The sequence below is a fragment of the Lepeophtheirus salmonis genome, chromosome 14 (assembly GCF_016086655.4).
Source record: "Lepeophtheirus salmonis chromosome 14, UVic_Lsal_1.4, whole genome shotgun sequence".
Classification (NCBI taxonomy): Eukaryota; Metazoa; Arthropoda; class Copepoda; order Siphonostomatoida; family Caligidae; genus Lepeophtheirus; species Lepeophtheirus salmonis.
Window position 1 is genome coordinate 10,314,504 of NC_052144.2, and position 22,506 is coordinate 10,337,009.

Sequence of the window (22,506 nt, forward strand, 5' to 3'; positions counted from 1 at the left end):
TGGTTTAGTATCTTTGCCCAATGATAAAGATTCTCTATTGAATGAAGGTCAAAAGACTAGCAAGGCCACTCCTTGACCTTAAAATGCTTCGTTTTTAGAGTTCTTGTCGCGATAAAAAAAAATCCCATTGCACTACTCATTTTCATTGTCTTGCCCTAAGAATAGGAGGTCGAGGCCCAAGATTTCCTGGTATGAAAGACAAGTTCATCTTCCCTTCGATGCGGTAAGGTAGTACTTTCCCCTGAGCATAGTTAAATCCCCAAACCATAATGTGTTCTACACCTTGCTTGACGATGAGGATGTTGTACTTTGGGTTATACCAAGCTTTTTTCTTTCTCCAGACACTGTTTTTGTTCATATAATGTATCTCACAGTTAAAATAAATCTACTAATAAAATTATAGACCATTCTTTTCTTTGAAAGTGGGCAAAAATAGAAAATCAACCAAGGATCAAAATTTATTTTCTCCCAAGTAAATATTTGTAGACTTAAATTTGAAAATAAAATCATTAGATCTAATATTAAGGATTTTTGGACCGGAATGCAAGGCAAAACCGAGGTGTCTATTATAAAATAAATATTGTTCAGCCTATATTCTCACAAAATATAGAAGGGAGTCATACATACATTATATATGATTGCTGACTTTTTAAAGTAACAAGACCCATAAGACCAACATTTTTGCAAAGTGCAAACATTTAAAGTAAAACCACAATCTTATTAAATACATAAATTTGTATAACAAGTGAGTTTATAGTTGACCCAAAAACCCCTGGCACTTTGAGCATAAGTAACGTAGCCTATTTCCAGCACATTCATAAAATTTTTATCATTATCAATCATAATATAAAGTACAAAACTTTTACTGGAAATCAATTTGAGTTATTTATCTCAATTTGTTCTAAACTTAAGGCCAATTATGCATTTTTTACGTTGTGTGGTACCTTTAGGTTGACTTGTCAAATATTAATGGCTTCTTACTTTGATCATATATAATCCTTATTCAAGTTTGATCAAAACTAACATACAAAACAAACAGAAGCAAACATACCCTTTCTACTTCGTTGGCAGAGTGAATAAAAAGTTCTTTTTCAAAATAACCTAAAAAACATATTATGAGTGATGCCAGTGGGTTCAGCTAGTGATATATTTGTACTGACATTATAGTGTTGTTACGATACCAATATTCTCTGTGAAAGTATTATTTTTTGCAACTTTTTGGACAAAAAATATTAAATCTTGGTGGATGGGAAAGAACAGTCAATTCTCATCCAGGTTAGTCCAATCCAACTGTTGGTTCCTTAAACAAGGTAAAATCGATCCCTTGTGAAGTTATTGAGGGTATTTTTCCAATTTTTAATCATTCTGTTATATAACAAAAATACATTCTATTACTATGTAAAAATATATTATATCTGTATTTTAAAAAACATGAATATTTTTTGCAAGATATGTGCAATACTCTTTTACCCCAAGGACCGACAGTCCCAATAACTGATAAAAACGGTCTTAAAAATAGACTGAATAAATAATGACAATAAAAAACTAGTAATGCCACAAGAATCACCGGTTTTAAATATTATATTAATTGTTTGATTACCACGTTAATTATCCGGATTTTTTAAATACCGAAAATGCTTACAATTTACAGCCCTACATAGGGGCTTTCGATTTTTTTTATATGTTATTGTCGTGTACTATAAAGAAACAGATTGTTATTTATGTATGATAACAATAATATTTATTGGATATTATTAAAATAAAAACTCACGCATTAATTGATTTAAAGATAGTAATTTTAATATATTGTTAAAATGTTGGTGTTATATTTCTACAGCTAGTTTTTATATATTTGGAGCGCCGAGAAATATATATATACATACTTTAATTTTTAGTTTCATATAATATTATTACTGTGCTCCAGAGTGTTCTTAAGAACAGATTGAGTGTGACCCAAAAGTGGGCCACATATCTCTTATAGGTAGGTCAATATCTTATTATACTCCTTGTACAGCCTATTCCTTGTGGCTATATTAACCCATTACAAGCAATAATTTTTTTGGACAGTTACACAAAAATTAGCGGATATAGTTTATCTATTTATGAATCAAATAAGAGAGTTAATTATTTATGAAAAAACCTCAAAAGATAGGAGCGAGTTAACTAATTAAGTATCAATACCATTTATATTTATGAAAAAATAAAGGATTTAGAGACATATTTGACAAAAACTATTGAATTAGATCTTGAAAAATTATATTTACATATTCAAAAAAGCTAATTTCGTTTTTGCATCATCCAAATACCAAGAAAAATATTATAATTATTATTATTTGTGATAAATATAGAAGCATATTGGATGTTGCACAATATTGCATCCAAAGCACCCAAATTTTGCATTTATCTTAATCATTGCACCTTTGCAATGTCTTAACTGCGATATAGACATAGTAAGGGATAGAGACCATCGTCCCCTCTCAAGCTTTTGCTACCTGCCTTTCTCAAAAATGGATGAAGACTGGGTCAATATAAAGGATAAATTATAAACAACACAGATATACATTTTTTCTAGACTTCTTGAGTCACGAGGCTTAAAGAGCAGAGACACTACTGACAAATTAAATATAAGTCACCACCCTTTCCTTCATAGACAGCTGTTATTGAATCCAAGAGATCAACTCCTCTTATACTTTTGTTAAATTAAGTAACGCTATCAGGAAATGTCAGGTTCACATACAAGTTTTCGACTCTATTCTACCCTCTTGTCTTAGAAAATGAAATATCTATGAAACAATCTCTAACATTTATCTATCAGTGAGATATTTCCTATGGTCCGTTTCTAATAGTTTGACAATCTTTTAATTGACGCCAATCAAGAGAGCTGACAAAAAGTAAAAAAAATGATGTTTGTTTTGTATCTGTGCGATCAAAAATGTCCAAGCAACAAGCAAAACGACAGAGGATGTGAAATCTTCTCTGCGGACAACTCGATCTCAGATAAGATGATCTTCACAGTGGACGCTGTTCTGAACATGAGGAATGATCTCTTCTTGGCTGAATCAAGAGCTAAGGTTAAGGGAATCTTCAGGACCAAACATCCATCTCAGGTCATGGTCCTCGGCGTCATAGCTTCCGATGGCAGCAAGATGCCTCCTCACATCTTCCAGGTCAACGAGAAAGTCAACACGGACCTCTAATACGAGGTCTTCATCTACCATTTCTTGCCATGGTTGAAGAGCACGTTCCCCAGGGACAACTATGTGTTTACCCTAAATGGCGCCCTGTAACACACGTCCAAGAAGGTGCAGCATTTTTGCAGCGATAACATAGCTACCTTCTTGCCGGCAGACTTTACGGCCTTATTCCTCAAACGACATTAGCACCCTTGGACTACGCTGTTGGGTGCGTCTTGGAGGGTAAGACGAACAAGACTTCTCACCCGAATGTGGATCCCCTGAAGGCTGTGATTATAGAGGAGTGGAACAACTTGTCCTATGACTTCATCAAGACCACCTGTGCTTCTGTTCGTCCCTCTATTGAAGCCATAATTCAGAATGTAGGGAACATATTGAATATAAAGCTTAGAAAATTGTTGAATTACCAAGTTTTGCTTCATAAGCATGCCATAAAAATGGCACAAAAAATAAAAATTCTAGAAGTGATGAGAACTAATACAATTTTCTCATTTTTGAGTCCTCCCTTGTACATACGATTACAACTTATTTTTACGTATAGTAGGTTGTGCTCCGTTAGTTTCTCTTAAAAACAAAAACATTATAAATAAATTATTTATAATAATTATTTTGTTTACTTGCATTGACGTGTGAAAAAGGTAAACGTATGTTATGTATATTAAAGTTTCCTATATAGATTTGCAAATGTACAATTACCCTCATGTGTTCCAGTAGTTTTATTTATAAATAATTAAATATGCAGTCACCCTAACCTACACGACTTATATTTGGAAAAAAACAAAAAAAACCAAGCTTAGATACACATTGGTTGCCTTGTTAAATCATTTGAATATATGCAATGCTCATGGCTAGAACAAAAAGTTATCTTTTTTAATAAAGCCAAGTCTGTCTGTTAGTAAGTATATTTGAATGTATGTTTGAATATTTTCCGTAAAGTAATTTTTATGTGCATTTTTGAATTGTGTAAATACTTGATCTAAAAACTAGAAGTGCAATCAAGCGTGTATCTCATATTAAAAAATGTTTGAGGGTGGTCTGAAAAGTTTCCAAAGATACAATAATTTTTTTCCGAAACTTTATTTTTGAGCCTTTTAACTCTACACACTTCTCCCGGGGATGGTACAACCTCTGTAACCTGTCCAAATAGTACTCGGTGTTTTTCTCTGCGAAATAATTGTTCACGAGGTTTATTGCCAAAAATTATTGGGCATCACAAACAATTTCATAAACTTCTTTAAAATGTGTATAATTCACAGCAATTTGATGTATATACTTATTATGGAAGTAAAAACAAATTGGTTTTTTTTTTGTTTAGTTCATTATTATTTTTAGATCGATTTCTTCAAGTTAAAAAGGTGAATCAATAATTAAATCAGGTATGTTAAAAATACGAACCCAGTGCCAGATTCCGCCAACTGGAGGTTTGGTACGGCAAGGCAGATACATTTGCATTATTAAAATAAATAAATGAACTCTCTGTAAATTTATTTAAAATCTGTAATTCTTATATTGTCCACTAGGAACGCAGTTTTTTTATGTTTTTACACAACATCAAAACTACGCTGTGTCGGAATTAATACCAGTAGGGTTGAGTATTTGAGCCTGTTTCGCATCTGTTGGTACAATTCCATTATTAATTTTCGTTTAGCCTCGTACCTTTGTCAGTAAAATGTATTTGCCAAAAAGGATAAAGTAGACACGCAGTGTAGGATTATTCAAGAAAAATAATTTTTTTATATGCTCACAGTCGGCTTGGTATTTCAGAAACAAGTTTCAGTCTTAAAGATTTACATGTTTGCCAACATTATAAAACTCAGCATCTTGAAAAATATAATAATTTTCAGGGAGAACTCAGAAGACAAAAGGTAAATAAAAAGAAAATGCGTATTAGGAAGAAGGAATCAGGAGTAGATAAACATGTAATAGTGCAATTAATTCCAATTACCTAATTGTGAGCCAAATAGCTTTAGCATCAAAGCCTTATACTGATGGTGAATTCATTTAAAACTTTCTCTTGACGACTACTGAAATTGTGTGTCCTGAGAAACAATACGTTATAAGTTAATACATTATACAATAGAGTATAAGTGTTCTTAAAATATCACATACTTTTTTGGAGTTCTTAAATAGTTGATAATATATTAAATAAAAGGAAAATCCATATAATAAAGATTTTTATAAATGATTTAATCTTCTTTGTAATAATTAATGGTATTAGTGGCTTATAAAACGGGGAAAAAGACATATTTTTAGTTTTATGTAATTTTGGGAAAAGAAAAAATGATTTGCTATCTTTGTTACGCTGATAATTTAATAGCGATTTTATTCTGGGGGTAATAAAACTTAACGTCTGTTGGGTGTTTTTCCAAATGTTTAGCCCAATATCATGGAATTATTGGAAAAGCATAGCCAACCTTTAGCACGGCAGAAACCATCACATTATTTGTGTCTTGGATAAAATCTAGAACAAATCATCGTAATGATTGAGCGTACTTGTGGCTTTTTTTCAACTTTCAATCTTAACACTTGAGACAAAATTTAGGCTTGGAATATGTATATAATTTCTAAAGTGATTCATTAGTTACAAGTAACTTCCAAAGATGAAGAAATTGCTACACAGATTTTCATCAGAAAGATGACGTTTTTGAAATTAAATAGGACAAAATATATATAGTTGAAGAGAATTCATAATCCTCTGAAATATGACAGCCTTTTCGTCATGTCTTTTAATGTTTTATGGAAATCTCTAAACTCCTACTGGATAGGGCAGCTTTGTATGGAATAATATTTATAGAGTCCTCATCTCTCAAGGTTTTTAGAGAAAATGTACCTAAATTAACCTTACAGATGTCTTAAAAGAGTTATTGAAAAGTTGACAACTGAATCAGGACATCTTCTGCCCCTTTGAGAAGTCCCTTAGTTGATAATTTCCTTTCAGAGGTTCTCTCTGTGATACGGAGGTCCGTACGAGTCGAGTAGATTTTGCAGCCGAAACAGGAAATTCAAATGAGCTAAAGGAAATGGATTTGCTGAGTACGTCAGATCTTAGAAAATCAAATCAACCGCTGACATGGCATCCTTTTATTAAATACATTCTAATAAATTGACTTCTAAGGAAGAGCTTGAAAGTTCTAAAAAAATACTTACTATCTTTATCAGACAAATGCTTAAAGTATAATATACTTTTCAGTACTTTAGAAGAAAGGGCAAATTTTCTTTACGGAGATAAACGTATATGGGGCTTGTGTCTTACTTAGGACGAAACGAGCAATAATTTTCTCTTAAAATGCAAGACGCTATGTCCAACATATAACGCCATTAAAGGAGTATTTTGTTTTTTATAACTTAAAGTAATATGATTTCTTAGCCTTTTACTCTGGAAAAAAGAAAAAGATTATTTACGCAGTTATTACAAAGGCTCATCATATTTTGTATGCGAAAGTTACTTTCTTAGACTTTGAAATCTGCGATATTTTATCCGTTGTGAAACTTAATCTACATGTTTTAAATGGATAGTACTCTTAAAAAAAAAGTCTACCATTCAGTATTTTCGACAGCAAACCTATTTGAGATCAGATTAATACGCAACCCTGGATTAAGTTATACTTCTATAGATTAATTGTAAACTGCCATTATTGAACTCTGTATAAATTACTTTTTTTATTTGTTTAAAAAACCCTCAAAAACATTATTTATTGAATGAAACATTACATATTAGCAAAAATATATCAATAAGAAGAACACTCAATACTACCAATTCGAATGTTTAGTTGAAAATGGTGGTATAGAATAAATTGTAAATTAGCATTAATAAGTATTGTATAACATCTCAATCTAACACGACATTTCAAAGACAATGGACATATGAACAGAGTGCACGGATATATATTACATATTTTTTAGAGATTGTATTAAGTTTATTTTAATGCATCCCTATTTTATCGAATTAAAAAAAGTAAGTGTCCTTTCCTAAAATACTTAACTACTAATAAAGTTTGGTAAAGGCTAGGAAAAATAAGTACGAGTATATTGGGCTGGTTATGAAAGTACCAGTAAGGGCATGAAGTCTCTTCACGGGGGTTACGGATACAGGAAAAATATCCCGAAAAGATGAACCTTCTTCAAATTCAGCGTATATATATATCATTGCATACATTATTTTTCATTTATTTGATTAAAAACCATGAATTTTTATTTCCTTCGTAATCAAAACAGTGCTTATTTGACGGTCGAACTCGACAATATCCATTATTTTATTCCCATTTTCGACAATTTGATTAACATCTTTGACATAAAAGTTACTGGAACGTAATTGAAAAAACCAAAATTGCACGTGATGGTCTATTGAAATATTATAGCCATAAAATTTATTCAATTTATTAGCTGCCTGGCTTGCATGTTAAACTATATCGAAGAAAAACTGTAAAAGATAGGGTATTTTCTCTTTTCTGTTGTCCATTATTGATCCACGCTCAAACAAGACTGCGTCCTAAAAATACAACACATTGATAATGCCAATACTTAGTAGAAAGGATTTATATATTAACAGTTGAGGTACTAATGCAAAATCGCCTACAGTTTTGAGCAAATTGAAAAATATAAATCCAATTCAATCTTGAAATGTTAATGTCACACCAAAGAAATGGAGCTCAAATGAGTGTCGTGTAATATTATTTTTAGTAAATAAATTATGTTTCAGTTTCACTGGCCATAAATTAATTTTTTCTCTTTAATTTAATTATACTTATAATTTGCATAAGATTATTCCTGTTGTTACCAAAGACACCAGAGCACTTTTTATGCCCTAGCTCAGCAATGTTGTACTATAGAAATGCAAAATGTATTTTTATTAAGTATTTTGGGCCAGTTGTTCAAATGCAAGGTTTTGTGATTTTATATTCAATACTTACGTGTAAATATAAATTGTTGACAAATTCGAATTATGTGGGTATATGTATATAAAATACGTGAGAAATACAATGTTTGGAGTGAGAATCTGAGATTCGTAAAAATTGCGTGAGTTTCACCCTGATTGCATGAGACCTAAGAACTCCGTATTAACAATATATCGGCACATATTCTGACTTAGTTAAAAATGGAAATTGAATGGAATTATTTGATAAAAAGCTTCCATAAATCCAATTCATTTTGTCATGTCCTACTAATTATATTTTTATCATAATAAAAACCCTATTTAAATTTAAATATAATCAAAAGGAAGGACGTGGAACTTGATTTGGACTAAAAAACTAAGACTTAATAGCTTACAGGACTTGACACCTTCTTTTAACAAAAAAAAAAAAAAGTTTAAACGTCAAAACATATTATCCATATTTGAAATAATAAGCGGCAGTTGGTACTTTTCAAATTGAGTGTCGATATATTATCAATAACGCCTTTCAGTTTTATTGAATACATCCTCTACATTAAGATAAGTAAAAAATCGACTTAATTAGGTTTGGAAGATAAATTATTCATGACTACTACAAAAAATATAGATCAGAAACTCCACGGCCAATAATTTTTTCAGTACCAAGACTCTTACAAGGAGTTGTTGGATATGATCGTTACAACTGAGCCTAAATTACTAAACTTAATTTATGAATCATTAAATGTATTTATAATAACTGAAATAGCTTGTTAAGTATTCAGATATCTAATACAAGTTCGGAACTAAGCTATGTTTTAAAAACACTCAACCTATGATATGTTAAAGTTTTTAGGTTTTTTTTGCAGGTTTTGATTTTTGTATATATAGAACGTATTATGAAGTGTTAAAATTCGAAATGTATAAATATGCCCTAGAAAGTGAGATCTATTTTTTGTTTTGGAACCTGAAGCTAATTTTTTATTACGACATGGATATGCATATGTCATTGATGTATACGTAGTGGGATTTGTTTTTATTTCCTTCTTCTCACAGACCTATCAATAGAAAAAAAATTACCTTGAGTTATGATCGGTTAATAATATTTTATAGTCCTCCCATTCTAAAAATGTCCCCTCTAGGGATACTAAAATTCTATCAATCCTAGTAAGCAAACATTAAAAAAAATGGGGAGAGGGGATTGTTTTTGTAATTTTTTACAAAAAAATATCGAAAAAAAATAAAAAATTCCCAAGTACCAAACCTCCATGAAGACCTTAAAGGCTACCATAGCGGGTGAGGCTATCTTACTCACATTAGGAATGCCTGTACCAGCATCACATACAAGATAGAGCGCATGATGGTGGCTGAAGGTGGTCGAATCGAATAAAAAGTAATTTTTATCGCTACATTGGAAAATAAAGGCCATGGACCTTGACCATGATCGTCATGTTATTGATTTGGATGATTTCAAACTTTGTCTTGATTTATCTGTTTTAAACTGTGAGGTATGAAGAAAAAAATTAGCGGTTAAGAAAATTTACTGATTTTAAGAACACCATTTCAGTTTGTAGTTGTTTTTAAACCTAACTTTTGTATGGTAAATTGAAATCTGAACATTTACTAATTCAATTATTAATAAAGGTTGAATGATTGAAATTAATTCATATTTCGAAATATTAAGGCATAAACAATTAGTTACAAAACAAACTAAATCTATGCTCTCTAGCTTGCATTTCAGTAGAGAAAATAACACTTGAACGTGATGGAAGAATTTCCATTCACTCACTTTAAGCAGTTTGGCTTCTCCCGAACAAGCACCTAAGCCGTCAGTAAGTCAAAACGTTGGAGAAGAAGAAGGGCTCTGTCAAAAAGGCTAAATTCTAAACGGAGGAATAAAAAAAAACAGCCTAGGATAATCCCATCAAGTCCATGATGGGACATACAAGAGATCTCACGGCTTCACTCTAGACTATTCAGAGAGCTATAAAAAAGTGTGTGGAAAGAATCAAACACCAAAACCCTCATAGCCACTGTCAGCGAGGACTTGGATTATCCACCAGCCCTTCCACCCCTATCTTGACACCATCATTGTCACTAAGAGAGTCTACGAGTACATTATTGATTAAGAGAGCTCTATACATGTATTTATAGTATTAAATTGTTTAAAATTATCATTGTCAATTCATAAATTATATCTTGTATTTGTTTTAAATTCAACGTGTTTAGATTATATTAGACAACTCGGTAACTGTATAACAAAACTGAAATCTTCTTATTTCTCTTTTTTTTCCTTTTGAAGGAAACATTTTTTAAACAAGCTAAGCAGCAGCATCCATGATTATTCCAAGAATTTCAAATTTCATGATTTGTTGTATACATATTTAGTTTTAATTCAATTTACAACTTCCTTGTTATACGAGTAGTAGACTTAGTTCATTAAAAACTTTTGCCTCAGTTCCATTATTAATATATCATATAATTTATCATTTTTTCTGTCAAAGTATGTTTTGGTATGCACTTAAGCATATATATACATTTTTCTGCATTAAAATGCTTATTTATAATTGTAACTTATTCAAGGCACAAACATAAATATTTATGTAAATATTTTCATGTCCAACAATGTTTTTTTATTTGAATGTTTCAACAGGAAAAAGTTTATTTTCATATTTCTATAGAAAAGTCTATTAATTAATGACTCATTTTGTACAAATGAATAAGCCAAAAAAAAAAAAAAAAGAAAATCTTTGTCTAGAGAATCTTAAACTGATTTCAGTTTTTATCTCAGTCATAAAATTTTTTATATATATCGGGGATTTAAGTAATTCGGGACTATTAATATTCAGAATTATTTTTTACCCTTAAAACTATTCCCAAATTAAGAATAGGATAAATAAAACTTATATAAAAGTGTTTTTAAGATAAAAAAAGCATTTTTATTTATGCTCTATCTTGTTGGAAACGCGATATATTCTCATTTTTAGGGACTCTTTATTAGACCCCAATCACTCACAGATAATAAATAGTGATGAGGAATATCATATCTTATATTATAGAAAAATTATCAACGTACAATTTAAAAAAATACCTATTTAAAATGAATCTCCAAGGATTTTTGTTCCATTTTGTATTTTTTAAGTGATCCCCCTTTGAAATATTAAAATTCTTTATTCATCGTGAATGGATCGCTTAATAGTTGCGATCTTGGTATCTCATTCCCAAGTAAGGAGTTCACTCTACTCCCTTATGAGGTACGGTAGTTTTCTCGGATGAATTCTACTCACGTCGTCCCTCGTGGAATTCGGAGTACAGATTCGAACCATTTCTTCAGATGGATGATCAAGTTAGAAGTATCTTCCTTCGATTGCTTCGATCTTCATATTACAAGGTATGCCGTCATGAAATTGGCCATAAAATTGCGGGGGAAATGATAATAATGTTGAGTATTTGATTCGACACCCCCATAAAAAATGGGATCACTACAAAATGGAAAAAAAAATCCCTAAAGATTCATATTTATAAATAGATATTTTATTAAATTATACATTGAATATATTCCATAATATAAGCTATCATATTCTTCACGACTATGTATTATGAATAAATTATATGTGTCTAAAGAAGAGTGTCGTTTTTCATCATTTTGCAGTCTAAAAATAGAAATATATCGAGTTTAGAAGAAGATAACAGAATCAATAAAAACATTTTTAAGTCATAAAAAACAATTTGAAATAAGTTTTCATCTTCTTATGTTTAATTTGGGGATTGTTTTAAGGCTAAATGACACTAGAAAGATAAAAGTCCCAAATTACTAAAATATCAGATATTTCAGAATTAAAATTACTGAGATAAAAACCTAGATCAGGTTTGGATTCTGCGCTGATAGATACATTCAATTATTGTCTTCAATTCATTTGTACAAAATTTCCCCTATTTTATTTTTTTCTACTGTGTAATTCGTTCAAGTGAGTAGATTAAAGCCGGAAAATAAATACAGCTGTAGCGTAACTATAACCCTTTTAAGAAATGTTCTATCTTTTTGTTATTTCTGTCGTTACAGCAATTGAACTTTCTATTAAGAGAAGGACCTTCTAAAAAGTGAGGAAAATATTCCACATCAACTCAAAAAAGTATTCTAACTTTTTGTATCATGTAATATTCATGAACTTCCTGTACAATGAAATTATTACGCAGAACTTTTTATCGTAATTACAGATATATACAATTGTAAACTTCTCTAAATAAGTAAAAGTTTTACCATTTCACATTTGATAGGAATAAGGGTTGCTTTATATTTAAAAAATATTTTTTCCAGTAAATTCTAGAAACAATAATGTAATGGACTTTCTTTGACAGATTATTCATTTATATATATATTTACTATCTTGTAAGTAAGGAAATACATTTTTTCATTTTTATTCATTAAACTTTCCACTCAAATGTTTCTTACACTATCACATACTACCTTCAAAAATTGCCATCGAATTTGTTAAGGTTTTTCTGTATCTTAGAAAATTTTAGTTCGAGAGATTGCAAAAATGGTTTAAGGACATTTCTCCTCCTAACTCAATGAAAAAAAAATTCTGGAGTGAAACGTCAACGTTAAAGATGCTTTAATGTTGGATACATTAAACATAATTGCAAGAAAAAACAACTTGAAACTTTTAAATATGAAAGGGCGCACAAAACAGCCAATCAGGAACGTCTACCATTATAAATACAAACTGAAGAGAATAAGGATCCCCAATTTAAAAAGGACAAAAATGAAGATAAGTCATCCAGAATTGATAAACGTCTTCTATCCGAAAAACAAAATGAAGAGGTTTACGTGACCCAATTGTAGAAGAAAAAGGTAAAAAGATGTCTCCTTGAGTTAACAATGATTGAGGAAATGATTTTGTCGAACAAGAAGATACCGTTTATTTTGAAAAGGGAAGTGAATGCCCTCTTTTAGAGACATAAGATAAAGGAATGCATCAAATGAGTGTCCACGTAAAACTCTTAAAGAAATGTATGACTTTTTATTCCTATGCAGAGAAAAATAAATTGATACGACGAACGATGGAGAAAATATAAGGCCAAAGGAACAATTCAAGCATAATTTGGACGTTGATAAAATTCTGGAGCAAAGGTACTCGGGGTATCGTGTGGGAAAAAGAACAAAACTAGATAATGATCTTTCCCCTGTAAAAGAGAAGAAACAGGCAAAAATTTCTGAATCTGGTGTTTCTTGATTGTTGGTCGACCGCTCCTTTTTTTTCCATTGTTATAAAATAAACCGTTTCAAATAAAAAGAAATACTAATCCAAAATGTGATTTGTGTTTTTTATTTTCTATTTTTACTTTTTCAAAATTAAGATAATGCACTCAAACCCAAGTCTAACTAAAGTTTCAGATTTTCCCCCAATCAATGTGTTCGTATTCATATACAAATAGTTCATAAAACCCATTCCAACTGAGGAATTAATTGAGTAATTTCTTTCAATATCAGAGGAGGAAAGGATAGACTATTCCGCAATGAGCTTATGAAAGGCTTGATCTCTTTCAAACATAGCATTATATGCCAACAAGATATCAAATCAAGGTTATCTATCTTCTTTATGTAATCCTTCATGTAACTCGTGACGGTCTCCTAAGTTTTTGACTTTTTTTCGGTTCTGAGTCATCATTATTTTAAGAAAAATAAAGAATTCTGCACTGAGTGCTCCATACAAATCTGAACACTTTAAATTTTTAACTTCAACAAAATATAATTTATTAATTAAGAATATAATTTCAACAATATTCATACTATAACTAGATATGCGTATGAGCTCTCTTAAACATTAATGAAACCGCCTTTAAGGACAGTGATAGCTTCCAGAAGGAGCTGGAAGTTTTACCAAATAAATTAAAATTTTAACTATATACAAGTTTTACCTTTTAAAAAAATACTTAGAGTGAAAAATTCATGAAATTATGTGTAATGTTGGGATTTATAAAAACCATTATTTCTTTTCTATAGTTTAAAAAAAACGTTTCATCATACAAACCCATAGATATATAAATAATTGTACAAAAAATAACATATAAATTTGTGTATGATTTGTATAAGTCAATATTTGTATAACTCATTGTATAAATTCTTTAACTCTTAACTTGGTTAAATCATGGCATTACTTCTGATTCCATTATTTTCTACTTAACAGTTTTTTTTAAAGTAATAACTGTTATAAGTTTATTAGGCTAAAAAGTTTTAAAAAGATCAAAGAACGAATGCCTTGTAATAAATTAAGTTCATGGATTATCATGTCATGGCGTCCCAGTGCTGGAGGAGAGTTGCTTTGAATCCCTCTGTGTTTGGATGACGGACACTGCATGCATTCCCCTGGACATGTACCTGAAAGGTGTAGTCAAAGGAGTTGACATCAGGCTGTAGTGGGACTAAAAGTGTCAAAAAAGAGTTCCAAAGAACTATAACGACACATTCAAAAATTTTTGTAACGGAGGAGATAGGTTTATTTTATTGTTAGTGTCAAAAGGGGCCTCTCCATCCTCACAAGGCCATTTTCACCCACTTTTTTGACAGCTCTCGAAAAAGTCCGGTGTGAAACTCCAAGATCTTTGCCATGGGCCCTTATGGATTGGAGGGGATTGGGCTGGGCTGTTTTCTTTAACTCCTCCAGATCCAGCTTGCCTTTTTTACCGAGCCCTTGCTCCTCTCTAACGTTATGGAATTGCTAACGGCGTAGATGGTGGTCCTAGTGATTCCCGACTGTTTGGAGTCCCCAAATGGAAATTCATCCATCACATTCAAGTTTCATTGCCTCAATTTGTACGTCAGCTAGAGAGCTTAGGTTTGTTTTGTATTGAATCTAATTGTTTATGCTTTAATATATAGAAATGTTAATTAATTTCAAGAAAAATCAACCTTCATTGATTATTGAATAATAAAGTGTTCAGATTTTAATGGACCACTCGGTTTACACGGAAAAACATATCTAGATATTCTTCTATGAGTCAGATATAGGACATATTGGTATATTTGATAGCAATTTTCCTTTACTGATAGGAAATTTTCATGAGGACAATTTTTCAATGGCAATATCCCTTTGTTCAATCATCTAACTACCGTTGGTTATAGTTACTTATTTTAACAAACTCATATTGAATTTGAGAAAGAAAAAGTGGCAATTTTATTAAGAGTAATGTCAAATACGGTCCTACACCATTTTTATAGTTGTGAGTAAAAAAAGGTTTTATTCAATATAATTTCTACTATCTATAGACCCTTGAAAAAAAATTGTTTGCATTTTAAAATTGGGAGGACTCCAATTCCTTACCAGCAGTAGAACAATTTTATTTTCATTTTGTAAAGAAACTTCCTTATTTTTTTTTTGTTTTCTTTACATAAAAACTCATTTCTAAGGACCTTATGTAGTTAGAATGAAAGTTATCTGAACTTTAACATACATTTATATTCATTTTATTCAAAGAACTTTAAAATGACAGAAAAAAATGTACAATAATTTTTAAAATAGGTTTTTTATTGTACTCACTTATGCATATATATATATATATATTAATTCCTCTTCAAGTAAGATGTTTTGTTCTTCAATTGTTGACATATTTTGGAAGAAGACATTGCGGCATGTTGAATTTAGTTTAATGTAATTTATATACAGTATACAAATATTTCAAAGTTATAACTGATATAGATAGTTTAAACATTAATATTAAGACTTGGAGCACAAAAGGAGCCGTGTTTATTCTTGTATTTCTTTTTTGAAAAGCTTAGTCTCATTTACTTGATAAAGATATCTTTCAGGCGGCAGAAGGCCTGATTCCCACTCCAGATGTGGCCCTCTGTCATGGAGTCCCAGTGCTGACAGACATTGGCTTTGACGGCCTCGGCGTTTGGATGCCAGACACTGCAGGCTTTCCCCCTCTACATTTATCCAAAAGAGTTTAGTCGAGGGGGTTGACATTAGGGGTGTAGGGGCATAAGTGTCAAAAAGAGTTCAAAAGAACTCAAAGGACTCATTCAAAAGAGTCTTGGAACAGAGGAGATGGGGTTCTTTCATTGTTGGGCACAAAAGTGGCCTCTCCATCCTCAAAAGGCACTTTTCCCCCAATGTTTTGATATCTCTCTGGATAGTCAGCTGTGAAACCCCTAGATCTCTTGCATGGCTCCTCAAAGACTTGCAGGAATTGACCTCACCTGTTATCTTGAACTTCTTGGGATCCAGTTTGAGCTTTTTGAAAGAGTCCTTGTTCCTTTCTAACGTTTCGGAATTGCTAAAGGTGTCGAAGGTGGTCCACGAGACGCCCAAATCCTTGGAGGGCGCAAATGGAAATTCATCGACCACATTCAATTTTCATTTGCTCAACTTGTGTGTAGGCTACAGAGCTCAGTTTTGTTCTGTTTTGTAACAAATTGTTTATCTTTTAATATATATAAACATAATTTAATTTCAATCACGCAACCTTTATTAATTATTGAATTAGTAAGTGAAATTTTATCGTAATTTAATTGGCTACACAATTACCTTTTCCCCAAGGACGAGGAGTGTATCATGATTGATGAATTACTCTATAACTGACACCAAAACTATTTATTTAGAAAAAAATTTCATCCTTTTTTCATCTGTGGTATCTCCATAACGAAATCTCACACGTGGTTACCTTCATTGTATCTTGCAATCTGAAAAGAAATGCAACTTTTTTATTTTTCGAAATCTGTTGGTAGTTGATCTAACTCGAATCCACCTATGTATATAATTATTTTTCAATAATTGTTAAGGAATTCTTCTCGGAGTACCAAGAGATAATTCTAATTAAACCAATCAACGTTCAGAACAACAATAAAGGGAAAATAAATTTTTTGACTACTTCAAGTGCAGTGTACGGGTTCTCCAAAGAGTAAATAAAGATTAATGAATTTATTGATAGAAATCGGTGATTATTACACAAAGAATCCAAATGTACTTGTACTTCCGACTCAATTTTGAAAAAAAATCATTTTAGTTTTTCTGTTGTCCTGACGAGCCACATATAGGAAAGACAAAAAAAGTACATTTTTTGCTTGATATTTATTCACAAATTATTTTATTAATAAAAAATGATATGTTACGGTATCATGTCAAAAAAAGAGGGAAGTAGAATATTTGAAAAAAATATTATCACGGCAATATCTACTTTTCGTCAAGCTACAATTTCATGCGGGAAAAACCTTTTTTTGTCAAATATTGTTATATTTTCATGTAATAAGGGGGAGGGGGTCAGTTGCAACGAAATTCTTTTTTTATATTTTATTCAGTGACTTAAATTATATTATATTTTGTAGGAAGTTATAAACAAAATTCATTTTTTGATATTTTTTAGCCATTTCTTAGCCTTTTACCATTGTAACACCGTCAACTAAAAAAATATGGCTTCTAAAATGTTCTTACATTTAGTCTAAACTAATTTGTTGTCATAATAAGAGTCATTAGTCATTATGAACGCTCTGTGAACACTACAACGACAAGGGTATCATTTTTGATACCCATTTGGGATTCAATGAAATATTGTGAGAAACTTCTTGATTGTATTTGTTTATATGTTCATGAATTCTCCTAATTCATTTTATTAATCACAAAAAACTAAATTATAAATTAAAATTAGTATTCGTTTCGTTGGTACAGTGACCACTACCTAGGCAGACGTGGGTATCATATTTGATACCCAATTATTTCAAATAATATGTTTGTTCTACAATTGTGTATGAACAGGCTCAAGCCTGTTTGAACAGCCTGAAGCAAGTTCAAACATGAATAAACTTCTCTAGATAGGAATCGTGTACATTTATACTATAAATATAAACTTAGAATTTTGTGAACTATGCATTCTGCTTTCACCTTTTATTGTGCAAGAATGTCCAAGAAAAAATTATCCATTGAAGAAATAAGACATTATCTTGAGTGCACATCGTACTCCGATTCAGAAGGTGAGGATTTCGAGTTGGAAAAAGATGAAGAATATGCCCAACCCCCTCAATCAAGTTCTTCTGATTCTGATGACTATTCTGATATTTTTGACAAGCCTGTCGGTAAGTAGTTTTCTTGAATACCATTATTAGTTTTGCTATATACTAGATGTATTTATTAACAACTAATTGGTATATTTAACATTTCAAGAAATACCAGGTTGCAATCAAGTGACTCAATTCCCGTCTTCTAAGAAACATAAATCAACTGAATTATTAGAAGAGTCAATGTATGTTGGCAAGGATAACACAATCTGGCTCAAACAAATAGGAAATGGAGAAATTTCAGCTCGTTTTATCCTAGAAAACATTTTAAAGGAAGTTTCAGGTCCATCATCATTTGCAAAACGTAACATCATTACAGATAAAACATTATCAACTTTGGGTATCCTTTTTTATATCCACCGTCATTTAAGGGGGGTTGTTACTACCCGTCGTTCTAGTGTTAACAAACTGGGACAATATATACCCAAATATTTATAAAAAAAATTCTTACTTCATTGAATCTACATTTTATTGCAAATACTTTTCAGTATTCTTCATAAACTTTATATCTGATTATATGAGATTTGATTATCTTTTTGCATAAAAGCCGTTCCTTCATTTTTTTACTGATTTCTTCGTTGCTTCTTTTTATTTATGCGATAACTAAGAACTAAAATGTATATTTTAGATATTATTTGACATAATATGTAATTGAAATCTCATCCAAACTTACAGATACTAATATAAGTCCAAAAATTTCCATAAAATAATGAATATTTCTAAGAAATTCCTATAAAAAATAAACATTCAATGTTAAAAAAAAGAATAATAGATTATGTCTTTCTGAAACCCCCAGCTCATGCTGTAAAAATTATAAACAACCTAGTATTTATTTTTTCTTGATGCCTTATATCAGCTTTTTTTTAATGTTGCCACCAGGAAAATACTTATTTTGACATTTAATTAGTAGAAATCAATTTCATATATCATAAAACATAAATACACTTATTTTACATATGAACAGATAAAATTTTAAATTCATGTAGAAAAATAAATATATACCATTCTGTAAAAATCCGTCTCAAATACTAACTTAATTTCAACAAAATCAATACAATAAATAGATATGTATCCGAGCTCTCTTCATAAATAATGTAACCGCCCTTAGCAGCAATACTGGCTACCAGTGTGTTGCCCTCTCTTACAAAAGAAAAAAAAAATCCCTACTTCTCTTATCTGTGGTATCTCCATTACACTAGGGAGTCTTGAGATTTTATGCACTTTTAAAAGATTCCCTAAAATAAAAAAAATTGAGAAACGATGCCATAGCATTTTAATCGATATTTACGAGCACAAAATGGATGAAAGAGTATATAAAAAAGAATAAACTTTAAATTACGTCATTATTAAAATCTTTCAACTGTTTATCAATAAATTGAATACTTTTTTTAAAGGAGGAGGGGGGTTATTTTTTATCAAGTTCACTAACTTTTTTATAGTAAGATAATCATTAATGTTAAAGAGTCGAGTGTATCTCACTCATTGCAAATTATATTATTTATTTATGATATCATAATAGTTAATAATAATGGAGTATTTACCCTATTAGTTATTAGTACATTATAGGCAATTTGGCTCAGTCTGGAGAAAGTTGGCACCGCAGTGATCATCGATGGATAAAAGTATAGAATAACAGTGTTTATCAGCATAATTGAAACAAAATTTATTTAAATTTATTTCATTAATCGGAGTTATTGGATGTTGACAACAGACAGAAAGGCAAATTTTGCTTTATTAATATTAATATGTACTTCTATATAATAAGCGTAGTAAAAATACAACCATTATTATTAATATAATTTTTTTCTTTATTTATTTTCCATTAATTTTTACGTCCTTGCCAATCATAATAGTCCAACAATTTTATCAATATTTTCGACAATTGGCCATCCTGAGCATGGTACATTTTTGACTTTAAAATTAACAAAACAGAATCCTCAAAAACAAAACTGCGAATGATTGGCTCTTATAATATCAGGACTATCAAATCTATTCACTTGCCTTGCGTTTTCACCTTGTTCGAAGAAATGCTGTAAAATATACAGTATTTTCTTTTTGCTGGTGTCCATCTTTGACGACCGCTCAATAAACCTGAGTTTTGCTAAAAAGTACTGAGACATGCCTCTAAGTAGTCATAAAAATACTAATAATTGATTAGGATGATATTATTGTACATAGAAAACTTTATTTTAAAATATTTTTTACTATAACAATGCAGATTAATTATGAGTCTGGCTACCATCATCCTCAATGACAGCCTCCAACCGCCTCTGGAACCCTTTACACATATTGACAAGGTAGTTCTTTTTCATGATCCTCTACTCCTGGTTAATAAAGGTCTTCAGGACATTAATATTTGGATGGCAGACATTGCAGGACTTCCCTTCAATTTGCCACCAAATGGAGTAATCGGATGACCTTGCCCACAATAGACCGACACACCTTCTTCTTCTTGGCTTACTCTGGTATCTTCATCGTTAGGTTGAACTTAAAGGTCTCCATGATGTCTTCAGGCTCCGCTTTGGTGGGCCTTCCATTCTTGAAATTTACAAAATTTATATCATCAATTATTTTAATTAATCTTTGGGAAGCCCCAAAAATCTCATTGAAAATAGCAAAAATGTCTCGTCACTATTTAAAATTATTGTTATTATTTCATTTCAAGGACAATTGGGACCAAATTAATTCTCATCAATTCCTTTAAGAATCTAAACTATAGATAAATTTGTAGGTATGTCAAATCATGCCATAAATGTGAATAGAAAGTCTTTAACTTCCCAAAATGTGTCTTTGAAATATTGGGCTAAATGAATATATATGCATATACATAAAATGTAAAACATTCATTGGACATTTCTCCTTTTCTTGATTTATGTCCAAGATTGTATATCTTGGTAAACAGGGTGGGGATTTGAAATCCAGAAAATTTAAGGATCTTTATATCATAACTGGATGTCCGCTGATAAAAACATATAGGATATTTATTTCAAAAACAGAGATAGATATAAAATTGTTTGTTACATACCTCAGGTCATGCTTCATCCTGATCACAACCTATTCCGGGGCTCTGGAGGGATAGTTGATTTTTTTTTTGCTAATAACTTGATTTTTTTCATAAAACAAGATTGATTCCCCGAGACTCAAAGTTTTTTTAAGGTATTAAATACCCAAAAAACGAATCATTGTACTAACGAGAAAAAGGAAAACATATATTGAATACGAATTAAGGAATTAGGAAAAGGATTAGCGCCTTTGTCTCAGAATGTATCTTCATTATGGTTGAAGGAGAGGCACATACTTCTAAGTATAATGTTGTATATCGGTAAGTTTTACTAAAGTATGGAGGTATCTAAAGCACTAATATAATAATTGGAGGACATAAAATATATAATACAGGTACGTGCTAGTAATATGAATATTATAATTTATTGTCAAAATTAATTTAGGTATTCCATACTGAAGTCAATCAGTCATACCAAGTACCTCCAGCTTCAACCACAGCCTCCAACCTGGCCTTGATGAGGAACTCCTTGTTTATGTTAGCCACTGCCTCAAGAATGGAAGCACACATGGAGTCAACAGTGTTTTGTAAACACTTTTAGGGATCCTCTTTAAGACGCTCTAGATAAAGTATCCCAAGGGGTCCAGCTCCGGCTAACTAGAAGGTCACATTTCTTTTTCTCAAAAAATATAAAAAAATATTGAGGTCTGAACAGTTCCAAATTTAAAATCTCCACCCTGTATATCTTAGCAGGTATGAATCAGCAAAAGGCTTTGAAATCATTTTTTTTCCTGCAATGTTTAATATAGAATTATGGAAGAAAAGATTAATTATTTGTCATAATTAATTTATGACAAATATAATGCAAATATGCCCATATAATGACTCTTAAATCTCTTTATAAATCCCCCCTCCCTCCCCCGAATGGTCAAAGTCTTGACCTACTTTTGATATATTTATCATTGCAAAAAAAGTAAGGTTCCAAAATTACTTTAGAGATTTTAGTTATGCTTATATATATTTTACGTCTTCAATTATTTTTTATGAAGGATATATTGAGAAAGTTGTATTCAACTTAATAACAGGGATGTGCAGGTGAATCGGGGGAAATTTTTAATGGGCTATAACTGCTGAAATTTTAATTTTGTTGTAATAAAGTTGTTATCCATCTATGTAGAAAAGGATTATTCGAGTTGTTCACCATTGGCAGCGACGACCTTGTCGAGGCGGGTCCGAAAGGAGGAGCAGGCCGAGAAGACGTGTGCGAGATTTGGCTCTCTATCTCTTCCAGAAAGAATTAGTCCATAAGGCTCAAATCAGGAGTGTGAGGGTCATGTCTGCTGGCACCAGAAGTAAACGTTTTCCTCTTTGAGAAAGTTGACTGTCTTCT